Consider the following 22,285-nt stretch of genomic DNA (forward strand, 5'->3'; position numbering starts at 1 on the left):
AGGTTTGCAATTTATTTATTTATTAATTAGTGCTTAGGGACAGTTGCCAGATTGCATCTTTGGAAACTGAAGGCCTCAGTTCATCTTTAGTAGAAATACAGCAGGGTCAGTGCCTCCACCATGTGCCCCACTACAATGTGCTACAGTTGTGTTCTGGAAGGACTACTTCTGGAGCTCAGACTGCACTGATATCAGTCTACATGTCCATTCTATTCATGGATCTTCTGCTGAGATTGCCAATGACTTTGATTGACGATTGTGTCGGTGTTGGTTAATGGTGTGATGGACACTTGACCACTTAAGATATTTCACATAAACCATAAGCAAGTATCTGTTGGTAATTAAATTAGACAGCTAGAGATTAAAGAGTATGTAATTTGACACGTTACTATTTTCTAGCCTACTAAAAGTGTTTATCTACTATTTCTGTGACCTTGCTTTCTACAAGCACCTACTATTGTATCTCATATCTGACCAGGGTATGAGAAAGTGAATGCTTCATGTATAAACATAGATCTTGGCATTCACATTAGGAAAACCCATCATGCCTGTCCTATCAGAAATTTTATGGTATTGATTTCTGTACACTGTCCTTGCATCATTTTTCTACTTGGTGAGTTCAGATGACATCAGATGCTCACATGTGTGCAACTCTGTGTATATTGGATAGTTAGTATACATTGCTAGGGTAGAAGCATTAAAGTATGTGAGATAGTTTTACACAATTTTTGGACACTTAATCTCCTTACAGAATTCCACAGATAATAAAAAAGCTTTTACGGATTTGTATTGGTTTTGTTTGTGACCAACAAATATTTCACCAGTAAAAAAGGACCATTATCATTTTGATTATCTATTTCTGTGTCAGTCTGTTTCACAATTTACTATATGGACAATCCTGTTATTCATCTGCTGGTTTCACTTTTGTAAGGCCATTGTCTACATTAAATTACTGAAGTCACTCAACCAGATTAAATGTAGCTATATTAGCCTACATGGTGGATTAACGTAGTAATGCAACCAGCTTGACAACATTAATCCTCAGCATTTTGGTATCAGGAGTTTGATTTCCCACTGAGAATTCAAACTCTCAGAAGATGACAGTAAGTTCGGGTAATGTAAGTCAGTCATGCTGCATTTGGGATCTTCTTTCTTAACATAGGGGACGGAGGAATTAAGTGCTTTGGAGCTGTACTGCTTCAGCTAATTACAGGCAAACAGTTTGGGAATACAGCTATGCCAATATCCTACTGAGTTGTAAGAGAAAAAAAACAATTGATTTGTGGCAATTGCAGATACTTTGTGAGTATACTTTGTGAGTATAGCTTGGCTAAGTGATAACTAAAAGGCAAAGAGTGCATAAAGACCAGGCTGGGAAAATCCTACAAAAATAGTTAGTGAACATTTGTTTCAGTTCCGAACAGCTGTTTATTTAAAGCATGTTCGTGTTCCTTAATATTCACTGATAATGAATGTTCATGCAAAGAGGTATTTTTTTCAAACAAATATTTAGGAAATGACTGTTCTCTATACAAACACTCAGTTTTGCATGCAAAAAAGCCTGTTCACATGCAATATTCAATATTCACCGGTTATTGTTCTCCTGTTTCAAAAGTTTCAGCCCCCCAATCAAGAAATAGGAACAATACCATTGTAACTTTGCCAACAAATTACACTCCACAAATAGTAAATTTGTCAAAGTGAACAGTTCACAAAAGAAGCAACAGGCTGATCATTGTTTGCCAAAGTTTCTGGCATATATTTATTTATAACAAATACATTCACAGAAATTAGAATCAATTTGCAGAAAATTGGTGAATTTAAAAAAAGTCTAAATTCATCAGTTAATTTATTCCTAGTGAATAATTGCATTATCTCTAACTACCACCATATATAAGAGCTGGAAGGATATAAACAAGGAAGGAAAGGGATTATTTAGAGGGTGCATGAAATCATAGCTAGGAGTAACATGATAGACTTAAGTAACAGAAAATTTAGATTCAATATCCATAAATACTTTGACAATCAAATATTTGCTTGTAAAATCTGTTAAAAGTGTCTCACAAGGAAAGGTTTGAAGTTTCATGATAAAGCATTAGAAAACATTATACAGAACAATCTGTCATATCATATAGAGTCTAGTAACTGCATGGGCTAGATAATCTCTCTCTCTCTCTCTCTGTAAAAAGTACATTCTCTATACAAAATATGGAGCCTGACGATAATATTAGAATTGTATTAAGAGCAGGTTAATATTATTGCGCAAATCAAAATTGCAATAATGTAGTACTATTATGGCATTTTCTGTTCTCATAACAAATTTTGTCATCACAATTATTTGTAAGATCTGGGGTAGGCAAACCAGTTTGGAAAATGCAAGAACTGTCTGGAAGTTTTACCCGTTCTGCAAACTGTACCTAAACCCTGTCCTAGTTCAGATCAGTTTGGATAAATATCCCTAATCTGACTCCCAACATAACCACCTCTGCTTTCGCTCCCATTATAACTGAATTACACTCATGTTTTCCTCCCTCCCTGGCCTCCTCTCTCCTTCTCATGAAACTCCTCTCTTTCCCAACCTGTAACCCAGGGAAGGGGGCCTCAAAAAGTCCCCCTTCATTTCCAGCATTCTATTGCTGGCTGGTCATTCTACTCCTTTTGCTTAGGATCATGGTAGGATTAGCCATGATAGGCTGACTGATATATTACAGCATATTGAAAATAAGTAGTGCAGGCTCTCTTATCTCTTATAGAACTCACTAGCTTGACAGTCCCATTTTGATCCATCACATTCTACTGCAAATGATGAAACAAGAAAAGAAAATGGAATGACATGAATAGATCCTTCAGCCAAAAATAGAAGTGGGAGACAGAAATGAAACATAAGCAGTCCAATTTTGTTACAGTTTATAAATTTGAGAATATACGTGATCTGATTTTTTTCTGACTGACCACATATATGTTGTTCCACATGAAAGACAGACCACTTAGGCTATAATGTGTTGCCTTCTGATTCGCATTTATAAATAATGAAAAATAACATGACAAGAATTGTTAAGCAACATAAAGCAAATAAAACAAAGGAGGCAGAAATAAGGTTTCTACATTTTGCTCCCGAATGGTTATATCTAAATATATGCATCATTATGGTATAATTCAGTACACCTCAACTCAGTAACAAGCAAAAACTAATGTAGTTGTTCCAGCTCCTATTTTTGCTAAATAAGGAACTCATGAGTAAAACAAAACAAATGAAACCTTATTTCTACTTCGGCTGCTGTGTGATTTATTTAATTCAGATTGAGCTGATTAGATGATTTATGCCATTGCACATCTGGACTGCAAATATTTTTTTCACAGTGCTGCTGCCTAAGACATTTTATGTATGTGTACCCGTATCCCCCAAAGCTGTGATGGATGCAGAGTGCCAATGAAAGATGTTAATCAATAGAAGAGTGATATCCGGGTGGAGGAAGCTCTAGTGCTGAGTGGTGAAAAGTCACAGGAAGACCAGTCTTTTGTCATGCCAACACCAAAAACGCATGAGAAACTTGTAATCTGATGACCTGCAAACCAATTTGGGTTTTATGAGTTCTTGCAGCAATGTAAAGGGAAATGTCTCAGTTTCCATCAAATTCAGTTCAGTTATATTGGTATAAATTTAAAGTAACTCTAGTGAAATCGACGTAGTTACTCCAGATTTATACCAACCAAGGGACCCTCATTCAAGGTGGCCACTATTTTCCTGCAGGATTCTGCTCCTAGTTAAGATGTAATATGTCCCTTTTTTGTTCAAAGGGACTGAAACCAAGCTGCCCTTTGAATTATGGCTATCTTCAGAGATGCTACATTAAAGCAAGCAGACAGGACTCTTAATAAGGACAGGTCAAATGAGTTCAGGAGGCGGTGATGCCTAGTACAGTCTGTGATATTCTATATCCTCTCTCACTGTGCTCACTACTATTTTTATTAGCTGCTGATATTATTTTATTACTGTTATGGTCTTTTGGGGGAGTAAGTTTTTAGATGTTCAAGTGGAAACTTTGTGTGGTATGATTATCTAGAGTGGACTTATGTTCTCATATCCAGGAAGAGGAAGCGCTCTGATGCTCTAACTTTTCTCAGTGTATCTCTGCAGTTTCAAAACATATGATCATAAGCCATGAAATGAAACATTATTAAAATCTGTTTTACTGACCTTTTACCTCCTTAGCCTATTACGGAAGGCTGCTATTTTCAAGGGGTATTCTCAAGCATAACAGAATAGGTAATATAAAAAAAATATATATAAGACGTTCAGAATCCTGGTCTATTTCCCTAAGTACTGAAGGTCTAGATTCTATGGGCCACAGGCTTGGCAGTTGCTAGTTAATTGACTTTAGTCATTTACACCGGATGGAGCTTTCATCTTGTATGTCTATTTTCCAATGATGCGCATATATATCTTATTAATAGTCATCATTATGCCTCTATAGCAAGAAAATAATATACTACTCTAGGCTCAGTACTGACCTCCTTATTGAACAAAATTCATCTATGCAATAACCTCATGGAATTTGGCCTATGCATTTAAGGATCAGTCCCTTTGAAGTTAACAGCAATTGAGGCAGACAGGCATAGTCAGATGCCTACTACTTAAGTGTTTTTTTTTCTTTTTTTTTCTTTTTCAGGAACTATTAGTAATAATTTTCCGAGCTGTGAGAGTAAGAAGTTCAAGCTCAACCCAGAGTTCATGAAAACCTATATTTTCACAAATTATTCATAAAAATTAAGGATGACAACGAACATCTTTTCGCTCCTTTTTCTCATTTAATGATGGGTTTGGGTACAGTTACTATTGTTATCCTTTGTTAAAATAGCAAGGATCATCAGAATCATAATAAGGACTGAGGACAATAACACTGATTATCTTTTCAGCTGTCAGAAAATTCAGACTCTTGAACTCATCTTGCTACTTCAAAAATTTATGGACAATAACTCTGGGGCCAGAAGGGAAGAACCCCCCAAAATTGTTGCAGTTGATTATTTACGGTATTTCTACTTCATTTCCATAAAAAAAATCAAGCTGGATACAATGCATTTAGGGGAAAAAGGTCTAGAAGATATGAAGTAATGAGGCTATAAAAAAGTAGAATTCTTTTCTGTGAAGGAATATCACTTGCTGATTATCATTATGGAAAATGTGATTTTTACGGAGTGGATGGAAAATTCATATGCTCCTATTTAATAAAAACATTAATATAATTTACATCCTAATTCTGCAAGCACTTATGGAGGTGCACAACTTCTGATATTTAAATATTGTCATTTGAAGTTAAGGGGAGTACTTGTGTGCTTCAATTTAAGCACGTGCCCATCTTTGGGGTCATCGTGTCAAGCTAAAGATAGCATTAGTAAACTACACTGACCAGATCCTGAGCTGGTATTAATGGGTATAGCTGCATAGACATCAGTATGTCATGTGAAAAGGAATTCAAATAATGCCCATGATGTTGAGGGTGTCACTCAATTCAATAAATAGCCAGAATTTATCCAGTTCATTTATTGCAAAACCTTAACCCCACAGTATCAGTAGAGCCTTGCTCCAATTAGTCATTGCTTTCAGCAAAGATTTTGACTTGTCCACACTGCTTCCCAAGCACGAAATATTGTACAGTAAATGTTCTGTTGGCAATGTAAATAAAGAAATTATGAACCTGAAAACAATGACCTAACAGGTTTATAAGATCAAAAAGGCCAAAAGGGCTATAATTTCAAAAGATTTTTGCTTTTGTTGTCAAGGTTCCATATCTATACAAATTTGTTTTTCTGCTTGTTGTTTTTTCTTTGAATAGTAAATAAAAGGAGGCAGTATTTCTTTGAAATTAAATCTAGAGTACAGGTAGCTCATTATATATATGAATGGATTGTATGAATAAGCAGCTGCAGTCTGGCAATTACACACAACTCTAACTGTGCCCCTGTGTGAATTACATGCTTTAGTACAATTATTAATTACATGCTTGCATACTTTTGTACAGATAACACAATATGGTCTTGTCTACAGGCAAAAGTTGTTCCTCTTTAGTTATACGGACATAGTTAAAGTTGTATAACCACTTAGTGTGATACAACTGTACTGGTATAATTATGCTTACACTAATGTAGCTTATTGCTATATGGGAAGAGCAATAAGCTATCTTGGTACATGGCACTTTTATAGTGGTATAAGTGCATTAGCAGTAGGGGTTATATAACTATTTCATTTTTAAAAATCATGCTCCTGATCAATATCGGTATACTATTACAAAAACTGTGTACACCAGACTTATAACATCATACAATTTGATTATAACCTTAGGCCTGGTCTACACTAACGAGGTAAGTCGATCTAAGTTACACTTGTTAAGTTATGTAGCTTAGATTGATTTACAGTGGTGTCTACACCGTACTACATCATACTGTGCTCTCCCATCGACATAGCTTCCACCTCTTGGGGAAATTGACTGAAGTCAACAGGAGAGCACCCTCCCATTGACTTTTTGCATCTTCACTAGACCCACTAAATTGATGCACCCTGCATCAGTCATAGCAGCACCAATTTAGTCAGTAGTGAAGACAAGCCCTTAGATACACATGTAGTATCTTCTAATATATTTTACTTAATTTGTATTTACCAACAACCACCCTGGACACTAATCTCAGTTTCTGATTCTTTTATTGTCCAGTCATTTAATTTGTGTTTCAAAGGAATTTGTTAAAATAGCAAGGATCATCAGAATCATAATAAGGACTGAGGACAATAACACTGATTATCTTTTCAGCTGTCAGAAAATGTACATAAAGTAGTTTATAGTTTGGAGCTCATAACATACCTGAGGTTATACAAATAAATGATGTAAACAGCAATTTACAGAAAGAAAAATAACAGTCCATTGTTAATAGGAAGTCAACCTGGTATTTTAGCCAATAAATCATTTTGTAACTATCTAAGAATCAGACAAGCAGGTGAACAAGTCTATATGAATAGCTTGGAATGGCATTGTTCTACACAAGTGAGCACTTCAGATGTTCAATGTGGCTATGTCCTACTTCCCTAAAAGGCTAGCATCATTGTATGTTTCTGTCTGGGTTAAGGATCTGTATGTGTGTCTGTCTGAGCAGGTTATCTAAGTACCACCTTTCTTTGAACTGGCCCTGGGATTCCAATTATTAATTCTACATATTCAAATGGGGGAAATACATTTTAAGGATAAAGGAGAATGTTTAAATTGTCTTAATACCGAAGATTTTGGAAGATTTTGGTTGGACTGAACCTTTTATAAATTAATATCTTATACTTTTTCCCATTTTTGTGTTGTGGAGTAGCACATCTTTATCGAGGTCAGTGACCCTTCTCCAGAACAGCATTTGTGGGAACCTCATCCTGCATAGACAAAACCAGATGGATAAGGGTGAGTCATATGCTACAATGACTGAAGACCATTTGAACGGACTAGCTTTGATGTTTTGGTTTTTTTATACAGGATTGACCCAAGACACTAGAAAACTTCATGACAATACAACTGATTGCTTTGCAAGACAGCCAGAATCTTGAATCTGTTTTTCATATAATTGTATAATGCTTGTTTCCATAAATTTATCATTTGAATTCTGGTCCCACCCACCTGTCCCAGTTATAAAATCCTAGATCTGTTACTACTTCCTATCTGTCCAAAAAAGCGCTTTCGGGTGTGGTTTTAAAACAACAGAAGTCTAAGGCAAAAATCAACAAACAACCCTTTATATATTTTAATATTTATCTTTTATAAAAATAGCTCTGGCAATTTAGATAACTAAACCTCTGTTGCAATTTCTGACACATTTTTGGTAACTCGAGACACACTGTTTGGCTATGCATATGAAATCAGCATTTTCCTCCTTTGTTTTGAAAAAAACAACAGTGACTTTAAATGAAAGTTTAAAATTTGAGGCTTCTTTGTTTTCTGGAATAGGATGTATGAGACTTTTGTAATCAATATAGAACACTACTGGTACACCACAAGAAAACAGCAGCCTGGTAATAATTAACATGTTGCAGTTGTATGGTTTTATGATGCAAAACAGAGAGATTCTACACCTCACCAAAAAGAAATCCATAAGCTCTTTATCTAATCAATGCTTCATTTGAAATATTAATTTATGTAATTTATCATTTGCGAAGTGCAGAGCAATATTACAGGGGAATTATTGAATTAATCTCTTGAGAACACTGTTTGTTGTCTTGATCTGATTTATTATAATTAAACCACCTATTTGACTTAAACCCACAAAATCAGAGGAACTTAGAAGATGCAAACTCAGTCCTTTCCCTGTACAGTTTGCTGAGGCAGAGAATTGCAACAGCTATGGGTTTGGTTACAGCTGAGTAGTAAACAGCTTTCCTGTCCCACAATTTTTTCGGAGATATCTAAAAATGTGCTTGTCCCAAATTTTGATGGAAAATAAAAGTCTTTTTGATTTCCATAAATCATCATCTCCTTATGTGCACTTTGATAAAGAAAAAAAATGTAAAGGCAAGGTCCTGTGTTAGACCTAGTTTTTCCTCAGAATTCACCCTAGATCTTATGTATAAGTTTATCATTATTCTACTTCCATTTAATGATTTTGGTTTCCTCATCATCACTCTTTGCCAGTCCAGGTAATGGGTAATGTATCTTTCCTACCAGTCTTGAATACTGAACATTTTCATGAACCAAAAAACTTGGGGAAAAAATCCAGTTCAGGTCAACTGGAACATTTCATTTTAATAATTTTGAAATGTTTCATTTCAAATTCAACCATTTTTATTTTTTTTATTTTGTTACTATCATTATCTTTAATTTTAAAATGAAAAGTCATTTCAAATTGGAAAACTGGAATGTTTCATTCTGAAGATATCAAAGTGAAAAAATTTCAAAAATTTCAAAACTTTTTTCAAAATGTGTCTAGTAAAAAAAATTGAAATTGGCCATTTCATGTGAAAGGTTAGGTTTTGATGAATTGTTATTTTCCAATGAAAACATGTTTAAAAAATTCACTACTAACTCTAACTTCAATCCTTTGTGGTACTGAACACCTGGGTGATTCTAAATACCTTCAACTCCTGTTGAATTCACTGGGAGTTAAGAATATGAAGCCTCACCCAGGTGCTCAGAAAATTGAAGGCAATTCAGTAGCATATCCTGGCAGTTTAATAGCACAGTGTTTGGAGAGCCAATACATAGGCACAACAGGACAGCTTTTTAAAAACTCACTGCATGTAACTCTCTATACCAGGGATCGGCAACCTTTGGCACGTGGCTCGCCAGGGTAAGCTCCCTGATGGGACGGGACGGTTTGTTTACCTGCCGCATCTGCAGGTTCGGCCGATGGCAGCTCCCACTGGCCGTGGTTCACCTCCCCACGCCAATAGGGGCTGTGGGAAGTGGCGGCCAGCACATTCCTCGGCCCGTGCCGCTTCCCGCTGGCCCCATTGACCTGGAGTGGCGAACCACGGCCAGTCAGAGCTGCGATCGGCCAAACCTGAGGATATGGCAGGTAAACAAATCAGCCTGGCCCGCCAGGGGGCTTACCTTGGTGGGCCACATGCCAAAGGTTGCAGATAAGGGCAGATAAGAGGTTGAAATATATAGATAAGCCTCTTCCCATTCTGGTACCATCATTTCTGATTACATTGATGACCCACCTAATCTCCAGTCCCTTGCAGTCCATATCACTGTCATGAAAGGACATGCCAGACTCTGGCCCCTCTCATCCTGCTTCCATGCCCTGACTTCATCTCTGTCTGTTCTGATGTTGCCCCTGGCCACACCTTTCAGGCCATTGCCTTCACTCATTGCAATGGACCACCGGGCTCTCCCTGCCTGTGAGGAAAGCTAATAGGATTGGATGTATGGACACTGGCTGATACATAGAAATGTATGTGGAAACAATAAAGAACCATTGGTAAGAATCACAAGAAAAATGAAAAAATATTAATTACCAAAGGGACTGTTAAATAAAAATGAGTGTTTGCAAGAAAAATAAATAAATACATTAAACAAATTTCTAGAATCCATCCAAACTTCAATTAAACCCCAAAAAGATTTTTTCCTCATGAATAACTGTACATTTTACAAGGAAGTATTTTCTGTTAGACCCTTATGTGTGTTAAAATGTGATCGAAATTTTCCAGAAAGCAAATGTAATTTAAAATTATGATATTTAATAATACCTTCAGAAAGGGCCAAAGATTAGTGGGACCAAGTGGTGGGGAAATCACACATTTAAAGTGCTATACCTGATTTTATAGCAACAAGTGAACCAAAAAATGCTTGTAATGTTACAAATTTATATGCTTATCTGTTAATTATTTTTAACATCCCTTACAGTAATGAGTGGTCAGGCCTCTTGTATTGAATATATATAAACACATATCTATATCACTATTACGTACATGTTTGCTAGAAAGCAAACATAATTCATAATCATTTTATTCTGTCCCTCCAGAAGGTGGCAAAGATTAAAGATTGTAGGCCAGAGAAGCACATGGTTATGCTGCTCAGGCTGTATCCGATTTTTAAAATGACAAAATAAAAGATGTCTAATGTCACAAATTTAGGAACTGATCAAAACCCTATTAAAGCAATGGGAGTCTTTCCATTAACTTAATAGGATTTGGGTCAGGGTCTTTCAGCACATCTGGCTTGACAAAGAAAAATGACCATCAGTAAAAATAATTACAAGAAATGCAAGCAGAAAATTTTACAATAAAAAATATTTCCTCTTATAAAAGTTTAGTGAATCATTAAAATTCCTTAAAAGCCAAGATCTGACTAACTGCAAGAAGTATGAATTGCATACAAACTCACAACCAGAATGGGAGGGAGTTTTTGATACCTTGTGAAAAGTCATCCTATTTATTTATAAACCCCTAGGCATAGGGAAACTGCAGAACAAATATGCACACATACCTGCTCTTTTAAAATTATTTTATAGGAAATAATTGTACACACATGTGCACATATACACAATTCATGAAACCTTCTTGTATCCAAGCTAACAACTTAAAACCAGGAGACATGCAGGTCCCAGTCATTCATGCAGATCCCAGTGGTACTGGTCAAAAACCTGAAGCTCTCCTTTGTAAAACCGCCACTGGTACATGAGCAACATTTATATTAGAGTACTGAATTATTTCTGGTCAAAATATTGGTTTGTTTTCCTAAGCAAAGCTACATGCCATCTTTTATTTAATCCATATGAATTGATCTGGGTCCTGATTCCTGAAAGCAAATCTATTCAGGAGATTACTTTAATACATGCTTAAAGCACGTGCTTAAGTGCTGTCCTGAATCGGCATCTTTACTGAGCGCTTTCGCAATGGAATAATAACGATGACTAAGAGATTGCCAATGAGATTTAATAGTGTTTAAAGCTATATATTTACGGGACTCTATACAATTCCAAGGGTATGTCTACACCATGAAATTAGGTCGAATTTATAGAAGTCGATTTTTAGGAAGCGATTTTATATAGTCAATTGTGTATGTCCCCACTAAGCGCATTAAGTTGGTGGAGTACGTCCACAGTACCATGGCTAGCGTAGACTTTCAGAGCGTTGCACTGTGGGTAGCTATCCCACAGGTCCCACAGTCTCCACTGCCTATTGGAATTCTGGGTTGAGCTCCCAATGCCTGATGGGGCAAAAACATTGTCGGGGGTGGTTCTGGGTACATGCTCTCAGTCGCCCCTCCCTCTGAGAAAGCAACGGCAGACAATCGTTTCATGCCTTTTTTCTGTGCAGACGTCATATTGCTGTCACCAGACGGTGCAGTAGGACTGCTAACCGTCATCGTCATCCACCGCTTCCACTGCAACTCTGCTCTCCTGCTCTCCTGGTGCCATAAATCCACCTCGCAGGTCCTCTCATCATTCTGTGTAAATATCTATTCTCGTGGCATCCATCATCATCCACCGCTTCCGCTGCAACTCTGCGCTCCTGCTCTGCTGTAGACAACATACCATGGCAAGCATGGAACCCGCTCAGCTCACCGCTGCTGTTGTGAGCATTGTAAACACCTCGCACATTATCCTGCGGTATGTGTAGAACCTGGAAAAGCAGGCAAGGGGCGATGACAGCGCAATCACAATAGTGATGAGGACATGGACACAGACTTCTCTCAAAGCATGGGCCCTGGCAATTTGGACATCATGGTGGTAATAGGGCAGGTTCCTGTTGTGGAACACCAATTTTGGGCCCGGGAAACAAGCACAGACTGGTGGGACCTCATAGTGTTGCAGGTCTGGGATGATTCCCAGTAGCTGCAAAACTTTTGCATGCGTAAGGGCACTTTCATGGAACTTTATGACTTGCTTTCCCCTTTCCTGAAGCGCAGGAATACCAAGATGAGAGCTGCCCTGACAGTTGAGAAGCGAGTGGCGATAGCCCTCTGGAAGCTTGCAACGCCTGACTGCTACTGGTCAGTTGGGAATCAATTTGGAGTGGACAAATCTACTGTGGGGGCTGCTGTGATCCAAGTAGCCAATGCAATCGCTGACCTTCTGCTAACAAGGGTAGTGACTCTGGGAAATGTGCAAGTCACAGTGGGTGGCTTTGCTGCAATGGGGTTCCCTAACTGTGGTGGGGCGATAGACGGAACACATATTCCTATCTTGGCACTGGACCACCTTGCCAACCAGTACGTAAACAGCAAGGGGTACTTCTCAATGGAGATGCAAGTACTGGTGGATCACAAGGGATGTTTCAACGACATCAGAGTGGGATGGCTGTGAAAGGTGCATGACAGTCTCATCTTTAGGAACTCCAGGCTGTTCGAGCAGCAGAAGGGACTTACGTCCCAGACCAGAAAATTACCACTAGGGAAGTTGAAATGCCAATAGTTATCCTTGGGGACCCAGCCTACCCCTTGCTCCCATGGCTCATGAAGCCGTACACAGGCAGCCTGGACAGTAGTAAGGAGCAGTTCAACTATAGGCTGAGCAAGTGCAGAATGGTGGTAGAATGTGCATTTAAAAGCTCACTTGTGCAGTTTACTGGCTATGTTAGACTTCAGCGAAACCAATATTCCCATTGTTATTGCTGCTTACTGTGTGCTCCACAATATCTGTGAGAGTAAGGGGGGACGTCTGTGGTGGGGTCGGCTGTTGAGGCACATAGACTGGTGGCTAATTATGCGCAGCCAGACACCAAGGTGATTAGAAGAGCACAGCTGGGCACCCTGCGCATCAGAGAAGCTTTGAAAACTTTCATGACTGTCCAGGCTAGGGTGTGACAGTTCTGTCTGTTTCTCCTTGATGAAAACCCGCCCCCTTGGTTGACTCTACTTCCCTGTAAGCCAACCAACCTCCTGCCTTCGATCACTGCTTTCAGAGGCAAAAAAAATCATGCATTCTTCATTAATTCATCACACAAATAAGGGGAAACTTGCAAGGTAGCCCAGGAGGGGTGGGTGAGGATGAAAGCACTGGGTGTGGTGGTGGATGAGGGGAGGAGGGAAAGATAAGGCCACACTACAGTTCAAAATGTATTGAATGCCAGCCTTCTGTTGCTTGGGCAATCCTGTGGGGTGGAGTGGCTGGGTGCCCATAGCCTCCCACACCCCTGCACTCTCGGGTGTCTGGGTGAGGAGGCTATGTAACTTGGGGAGGAGGGCGGGCGGTTATACAGGGGCTGCAGTGGTGGTCTGTGCTCCTGCTGCCTTTCCTGCGGCTCCACCAGACACCTGAGCATGTCAATTTGCTCCCCCATTAGGCTCAGCATTGCATCCTGCCTCCTCTCAGCATGCTCCTCCCTCCTCTCATCACGTTCATTTAACGCTTTCCTGGACTCTGCCATTGTTGGCCTCCATGCATTCTGCTGAGCTCTTTCAGTGTGGGAGAACTGCATGAGCTCTGAGAACATGTCATCGCAAATGCATTTTTTTTTTTGGCCATCTAATCTGTGCTAGATTCTGGGACAGAGATGATCGGGGGAGTGTGGAAACATTTGCAGCTGCGGGAGGAAAAACGGGGAAGTAGTATTTAAAGGATACATTTTAGAGAACAAAGGGAAGATTATTTCACAGTAAATCAAGTGATTCACATTATATAGCACATGTGCTTCACCCCTCCTCACCCCTCCCCACCGTGTGGCTAGTATCAGGGAAGATCCCTCTCAGCCAAATTTGAACAGCTCAGCATGAACGGGCATCCCCCAACCGCATGGCAAAGGCTTTGGGAGTACCTCCAGGAGAGCTTCATGGAAATGTCCCTGGAGGATTCCTGCTTCATCCCCAGACACGTTAACCGACTTTTCCAGTAGCTATACTGGCTGCAAATGCAACCCAAGTTTTCAGGGCAAATTAATCATTAAACACGCTTGCTTTTAAACCCTGTATTATATTTACAAAGGTACACTCACCAGAGGTGCCTTCTCCGGCTTCATGGTCCAGGAGCCCGCCTTGGGAGGGTTTGGAGGGTATCGGCTCCAGGGTGATGAACAGTTCCTGGTTGCTGGGGAGAAGGGATTCTCCGCTTGCATGCTGTGTGCTATCCTCAGACTCCTCCTCATCACCATCTTCCTGATCCACAAAATCTTCATCCCTGTTGCGTGAGACTCCCCCTTTGCAGGTGTCCACAGACAGTGGTGGGGTAGTGGTAGGGCCCCCCCAGATTTGCTTGCAGCTCATCATAGAAGTGGCATGTATAGGGCTCTGACCTGGAGCGACCATTTGCATCCTTTGCTTTTTGATAGGCTTGCCTCAGCTCCTTAACTTTCATGTGGCACTGCTGTGTGTCCCTGTTGTAGCCTCTGTCCATCATGCCCTTGGAGATTTTGGCAAATATATTGGCATTTCATCATTTGGAACGGAGTTCTGCCTGCACAGATACTTCTCCCCATACTGTGATCAGATCCAGTACCTCCCGTTTGGTCCATGCTGGAGCTCTTTTATGATTCTGGGACTCCATGGTCACCTGTGCTGATAGGCTCGCCACACTGGCCAAACAGGAAATGAAATTCAAAATTTCCCTGGGATTTTCCTGTCTACCTGGACAGTGCATCTGAGTTGAGAATGCTGTCCAGAGCGGTCACAACGGAGCACTCTGGGATAGCTCCCGGAGGCCATTACTGTCAAATTGAGTCCACACGACCCCAAATTCAATCCAGCAAGGTCGATTTTAGCGCTAAACCCCTCACCGGGGAGGAATACGGAAATCGATTTTAAGAGCCCTTTAAGTCGACAAAACAGGCTTGGTCATGTGGACAGGTGCAGGGTTAAATCAACCTAACACTGCTAAATTCGACCTAAACTTATAGTGTAGACCAGTGCTTAGTAAACTCTAGAGGTTCAGACGTATGTGCTCAGTGTATAGTTAGCTCCTGTTGAAGTGAATGAGAGTTTAATGACTTCATCTGAGAGAATGATTAAGTACTGAGTGTATAATGGAAGCCTAGTAGCAACAATATCCTGCAAATGATGATCAGGCCCTGATCCTCCACATGCTTTCTCAATGGTAGGAAAGATGGTCCAGTATTTAGGTCACTAGTCTGGGATTCAGGAGACGTTGGATTTAATTTCCTGCTCCATCATAGACTCCCTGTGTGACTTCCGTCAAGTCGTTTAGTCTCTGTGAATCTGTTCTTCCTCTCTGATGAAGATAATAGCGCTTCCCTCACAAGAGAGATAAATACATTTAAAAGATTATAAGGTGCTCACCTACTATGGTAGTAATGAGAATAGAAGTACTTTTAGATTCAATGGGACTGCACATGTGGTTAGAGTAAAGCATGTGGTTCAGTCTTTTCCAGATGGGGGCCTTAAATAGGAGCGATAAATGGCCACACTGGGAGTTGATGGTACCATAGTGAAAATAAGGGTGTATATGAAATACAATACTATGAGGGTATGATATTGACAAAATAACTTTAAAAGATCATTTCTAGATACAGGAGTGAAAACATGGAAGCGAATGGTTTTGGCGAGAATCTCCTGTATGCTCATTTAACTAAAAATGACTTTTTAATAAACAGACATTTTTCATGTTAATAATATGGAGTAGACTAGAACATTTTTTCAACAAGACTTCATAAGGATTAATTCATGTGAATAGTCCCCACAATCTCCCACACAATCTATCATGTTAACAATCTGCTGAATTTGATGGACTTACAGGGTTGATTGTAATGCCTATAAAGGACTCATTATTGTCTATAGGGTCAATGATACATGTTTTAAAAACTCTTTATGTAGGTACAGTGCTTACTAGATAAATCATAATAGCTTTAATAATCTGCATTTTAAAAAGTCTCTATGTCCTATTTATACAAACTGCAATTCAAAAATGTCTATACATATGTACAGTATTTACCAGTACGTGACAGACTGTAATAGCTCCTTTGAAAGCATTTCAGTCTGTCATGTCAGTTTTCACATACTTGTATGAAGGACAGTTTTCCTTAAAATAAAACTATTTTAACCCCTTAATTGGCCTCTGGGTATTCATCTATTCTACATCTTTAACAGATGCGCCCATAATATACAATAGCACCAGGAAATGGTTTGCTATTCTAGCTGTTAAGAAAATTGCTATCAAGATAGTGTGAAAACAGTCATACTTTGCTTGTCAGGATTTACTGTTAAATGACAGTTGTGGACATTTTACTGTAAAAATCTGTTTCTCAGGCATTGTCAAGAATTACAAATAGGTAAAACGCTAATGTTGACAATGAAGCTGGTATTTGCATTTAGATATTCTTTGGATAAGTTGCGTACAACATGAAAAGATAGAGAAGAATAAGTACGAATGTATTAAGAGAAACAAAATGCAAATACATATATCAAATTGCAGGCCTTTACTAAAGAATGTGTGTCAGAAATTCAGTAGTCATAATGTAATCACTCTTTATTTACTGTCACAATTGCTCTGCTTGCAATTGGAATCTCTTACAAATATGTTTAATCATATGTGTGAGTTTGCTTCTTCTGAAAGGTGCTGGAGTCATAGCCCTGAAGACTGAAATCTCATCAGAAGGCAGGTATCAGTAATGTGTGACATTGTCTGTCTTTGGCCACGGCTGCACATGGGAACCTCTCGTTGGCCCAAAGAGGGTAGCCTGGTTGTACATTGACCCTAGCCCATTTGAAATCAGTTCAGAAGAGCCCATGAACAGCATAACATATCAAAGTAAGGTATGCACATTGTCAGGTCAGTTATAGGAGACTGGTTTCCGGCATCAGCTGCAGACCATTCTTCATGCCACATTGACGTTTCAGAGAAATCTGGGCAGGGCAATTGGGCCCACCACAGGTACCTCAATGACAAGCATGCTCTGGGTTAGTCGAAGAGGTCTGTGAATAGTGGTAGGCTCTGATTTGCCCTGATCTTCACAACTATTGTGGCTGTAGCATCCTCACAACGGATGTGTGGAGGAGTGACGCTGCTTAACACAGGGAGCCATGGTACTGGTGTGGGTCTAATTGTCCCAATTACAATGCACATAGTTGACTGTAGTTTTGTGTCAACTAACGGATGTGAGATAAATGGAGCCATACTGGAGCACAGTATTCTGTTGCGGTGGGCGAAACCAGACGATGGGAGAGTTGTGTGTTAGCGCCCCACGCAATGCTGGCCAATTTTCTTGGAAGGTTAGTATGCTTCCTCATCCTAGCCACAGTTTTCCTCCAGTGGTTAAAATATGTGAGAGATCTATCTAGGGATACTCTGAAGTAAACTGGATGGGGTTCATGTTTCAGGTGATGTCCATTGAGAAAGATACTCAGTTTTGGGTCTGCTCTGGCATTGTCAATGTGGAACACACTTGAAAAGATGGAATGCAGCATGTCTACACTCATATTCCTTATGGTGTCATATAAAGCAAATATAATACACATCCTCTTAGCATGGATATAAATAGTGTAGATGGTGAGGCACTGCTTAGGTGAGTAGAGTAAAGACATACCATGCCTCTCTTCATGCTCAAGCAATGTGCCCCCATCTAAAAATAGCAGTGTAGTGTCCTGCTGCTTCCCCACTGTCAAAGCCTTTCACTGACATGTGTAGCTACACACCACAGTGTGGACACAGCCTACTTTTCACTGTGGCATGTAGCTACACATATCCTACATGCTGTTGCCAGTGGTATGCACTATAGACATAGCCTAAGTCCCATCTAAGCAGTCTGGCCTTTCCTTTTTCTGTACTTTTAAGCCACTTCCTCTTACTCAAGTAACCTCTAACAAGGCACATTTTCATCCAAAGACTGTGTCCTTGTAGTCTGAAAAAATATGTTGAAAAACTGTTCTCTGCAGACAATTTTGCAAAATAATATTGACCATAAAATGAGAGTTTGTTAATCAGAAGGGCTTTAAAGCTAAGTGATAACAAAAGACTAATAAATAATATAAGTACAACCATATATGCATATCTTGTGTAATCCTTGCCCTAGTTTGTAATTCTCCCTTTGGGGGAGGGGGTCCATAAATTCAGTAAAGAGGGATTCTTCAGTCTCCAAACGGTAGGATGGAGAGGCAGAACTTTTGACTGGCTGAGATGAGTCTCCAGATCATTCCTTCCACTCAAGTGCCCCTCCAAAATTGTCCCTGCCTCCAAAGGTGCTGTAGGTTGAGAGTCAGGTCCGCTGCAGACCGTCCATAGCCTGATTATTTTTTTCTACTTTCCCCTTTTCTGGGTCCTTTTTCCCTCAGATCTCTACTGTTTTAGGGCTCGGTGTTACTGGTTTATTGTGGGGACTTTTACCAAGCTCTCTCCTCAGATTAGCCCTGACAATGGCTGAAAAAAGTATAAAAAAGGGTAAGAGAAGGGTCTGTCTCATGTGCTCAGCACACTTGGTTGAGTGTATCAAAAGACAATAGTGTTCCTTTTGGTCCTCCAGCCTTGATGATGCAGTGGTTAGATAGCAGGCTGCTGCCTGCCCCTAACACAGTACGGCAGCAGTCATAGGCAAACAAGGGGCGTGGTAAGACAAGGCACTGAGTAAAGGGCCTAGGACATGGGTCTCAATCTGCAGACACTGACACAGACCAGGCCCCATGGCTGGGTGAACCACAAAGGTCCTAGGAGCACCAGTCAGCGGAACCAGCACAGGGTAAAACCCCAGGGCCTAGTCAACTTCCTTTCTCCCCTTTATCAGCTTAGGCATCACAATCGGGGGTTGTGCATATATGCAAGTCACCCCTCTCCTAGCCAGTGGACATGTTGCAGTCAGGACACCCCCTCTGCTCTTCAGGGGTCTAGAGAACTGCCTGTGGCACAGATTAATCAGTTTCCTGATGTTACAGTTCAGGGAAACTGCACCTGTATTCCCCTTCTCTGGTCCCTGAAGTGCACAAACTAGCATTGTCAGACATCCGGTTTTGTTGACTGGAACACTGGTCGAAAAGGAGCCCTGGTGACTCTGGTCAGCACTGCTGACCAGGCTGCTAAAAGTCCAGTAGGCGGCGCAGGAAGGCTAAGGCAGGCTTTCAGCCTGCCCTGGCTCTGTGCAGCTCCTGGAAGTGGCGGCTGTCCCCCCTCTGGCTCGTAGGCTCAGGGGCAGCCCGAGTGCCAGCTGCCCAGCCTCCATTGGCCAGGAACCTCAGTGCCTGTGGACAGGGCAGCATGTGGAGCCGCCTGGCCATGCCTCCACCTAGGAGCCAGAGGGGGGACATGCTGCTGTTTCCGGGAGCCACCTGAGGTAAGTGCTTCCCAGAGCCCACACCCCTCACCCCTCCCACATCCCAATCCCCTGCTCCAGTCTTGAGCTCCCTCCCACACCCAAACTCCCTCCCAGAGTCCACACCCTGCACCCCAAGCCCCTGCCCCAGCTCTAAGCCCCTTCCTGCACCCAAACTCCCTCTCAAAAACTTCACCCCTGGCTGAATTCCAACCCCTTCCCCAGCCCTGAGCCCCCTCATTCACCCCAAATCCCTCATCCCCAGCCCTATCCCAGAGACTGCAGCCCCAGCTGGAGCCCTCATCCCCACCCACACCCCAACCCTCACCCCAGCCTGGAGTCCCATCCCACATTCCAAACCCCTTGGCCCCAGCCCATAGCCCCCTTCTGCACCCCAAACCCCTCATCCCCGGCCCCACCCCAGAACCTGTATCCCCAGCTGGACCCCTCACTCTCTCCTGCACCCCAACCCACTGCTCCAGACCAGTGAAAATGAGCAAGTGAGCAAGGGTGGGGGAGACTGAGTGATGGAGGGAGGGAGGGTGGAGTGAGGAGGGTCAGGGCCTCAGAAAAAGGGTTGGCAGGGATGGGGCTGACAGGAAGGGACCGGACAGGGAGCAGGCCCAGGATGTTCGGTTTTCTGCAATCAGAGAGTTGGCACCTGCTACCGATTCTAGGATCCCAGCTCTGAGCTGTCATCTCTTTTGAGTGGAGACCCATCACTCTTTCCCTCCTGGCCAGGTTTTTTTCCAGGCTTCACATTTCCCTGCCTACACTGTGATATTCACAGCAAGTCAGACTGCCAAAACAGGTTAGTAACTGTAGCTTTACTTTCTTTCCAGAGGCTATGAGCTATATAATGGCCTGCAGTTATAAAACACCACAAAATTCTTTCTAAGCAAGCACATTTATTCTTAAGGTACAAACATTATAGAGAAAACATATTAAAACAGGAACCTACAGGCATGTTTAAAAGCTTACCAGAAGTCTCCCCAACTCAAATCTCAAGCTCTGATAGGTGTTAGTCCTTCAAAACACAGAACTGGGTTTTCCCCATGTTTGCAAGTTCCTAACTGTCTTAAATGCAGAATAAGAACAACTATGAATGTCAGTCTTTCCTTTATACAGCTTGAGTCTTTGATCTTGGCCTTATGTAACAGGTTATCAGAAGACACTGGCTCACTCCTCAGGGAGTAGCTTCTAAAGGCTGGGTTTTTTCATTCACCTCCCCTTAGATATTTCTCAGGAAAAACACTTAACACCTTTTGTTCTAAAAGTACATTCTTGTTCAGCACATTCTTCAACACAGTTCTTTGACGTTCATAACAGTTCCCAGAGATCACCTCACATTTTCCCCCTACAGAGGTTACATACAAGTCTGGCCCACAATAATACATAAACCAATTGTTTGATATGTAGGACCACAAATATACTTAAACTTAATTCAGTATGGTCTCCCAAGGATACTGCAGGAAATTGCATATGTATTAGACCTGCCTCTTGCCCTGTCTTCCTATCATAATGGGGTTGTGGCAGCCATTTTGGAGTAAAAAGATCACTTGCCACAGGCAGACATTTTAGAACAGGCTCTGGGTCTGCCTTCTCAGCAGCTCTTTTAGCATCCCCTCAGTTAAAAGCATAGGCTCTCATGACTCTGAGTACTCAGCTCTCTCCTGCTTGTCTTCCCTCTAAACAAAGTAAGAGTCACAAACACAGACATAAAACAAAGAACTCCTGGATAATCCCCAGGAACTCTTGCTCTATGCACAGTTTATTGAGTCTATTTTCAGTAAAACTTTTGCCATTCTTGGGTATGTCCCATGAGCATTCGGGAAATAATTATTAAAAAGGGTATGAGGAGGAGGTCAAAGAGACAGAAAACACCTGAAAATATTTTTGAAGGGGCTCTAAAATTGACCCTTACATTCTCAACTTCGTCACCCTGCTTAAGGCTGAAAAGGTGAATGGTAAACCCAGTGAAGATAAAGTGTTTGACTAAAAAAAAATGTTTAAAAAGTCATAGCCAAAGTGTTCACTGACAGAATCGTGGAATCAGTTCTCTGTAGACACTATGAAGTGGTCTCAGCAGCTCTTAAGGCCTCAGCTGAGGCTACTTTTTTCATCAGAGCAGTGCTTGCTTGTACTCAGTCCCTGTTTGCTGACATTCCCCACAAGATGAATAATTCCAAGGGGCTGGGATCCTTGTTAAAGGGAATGTCCCTAACATCTGCTCTAGTTTCAGACACCTCACTTGATGTGTTCAGGTCCTCCGCTAGATTGATGGCATCCAACAAGGTGGTAAATCAGCACGTACGGCTATGGGCATGTAAGGTAGATATTTCAGCAAGACAGGTTTTTTGTAACAAACCAGTACTTGGAGAGAATTATTTGAGGGGAACCAAAAGAAAAAGCTGCATCCAAAGCGCAGGACAAAAACAAAAAATCTCTTTCCACTGTTAAAGATCTTTTTTTTTTCCCCCTAATGAGCTTTATTAAGATGTTTTTCTTCTTTAGTCCCCCCTTTTGTATCTACAGACTTTCATATAGATATGGTAGGAGAGACAGCAGATACTCTAAGAATAGGTGGGAGAAAATCCATTAAGGCCAGCTGTGACTCATTCTCCAGGAATG

Source organism: Caretta caretta, chromosome 1 (assembly GCF_965140235.1).
Source record: "Caretta caretta isolate rCarCar2 chromosome 1, rCarCar1.hap1, whole genome shotgun sequence".
In the NCBI taxonomy this organism is placed as follows: domain Eukaryota; kingdom Metazoa; phylum Chordata; order Testudines; family Cheloniidae; genus Caretta; species Caretta caretta.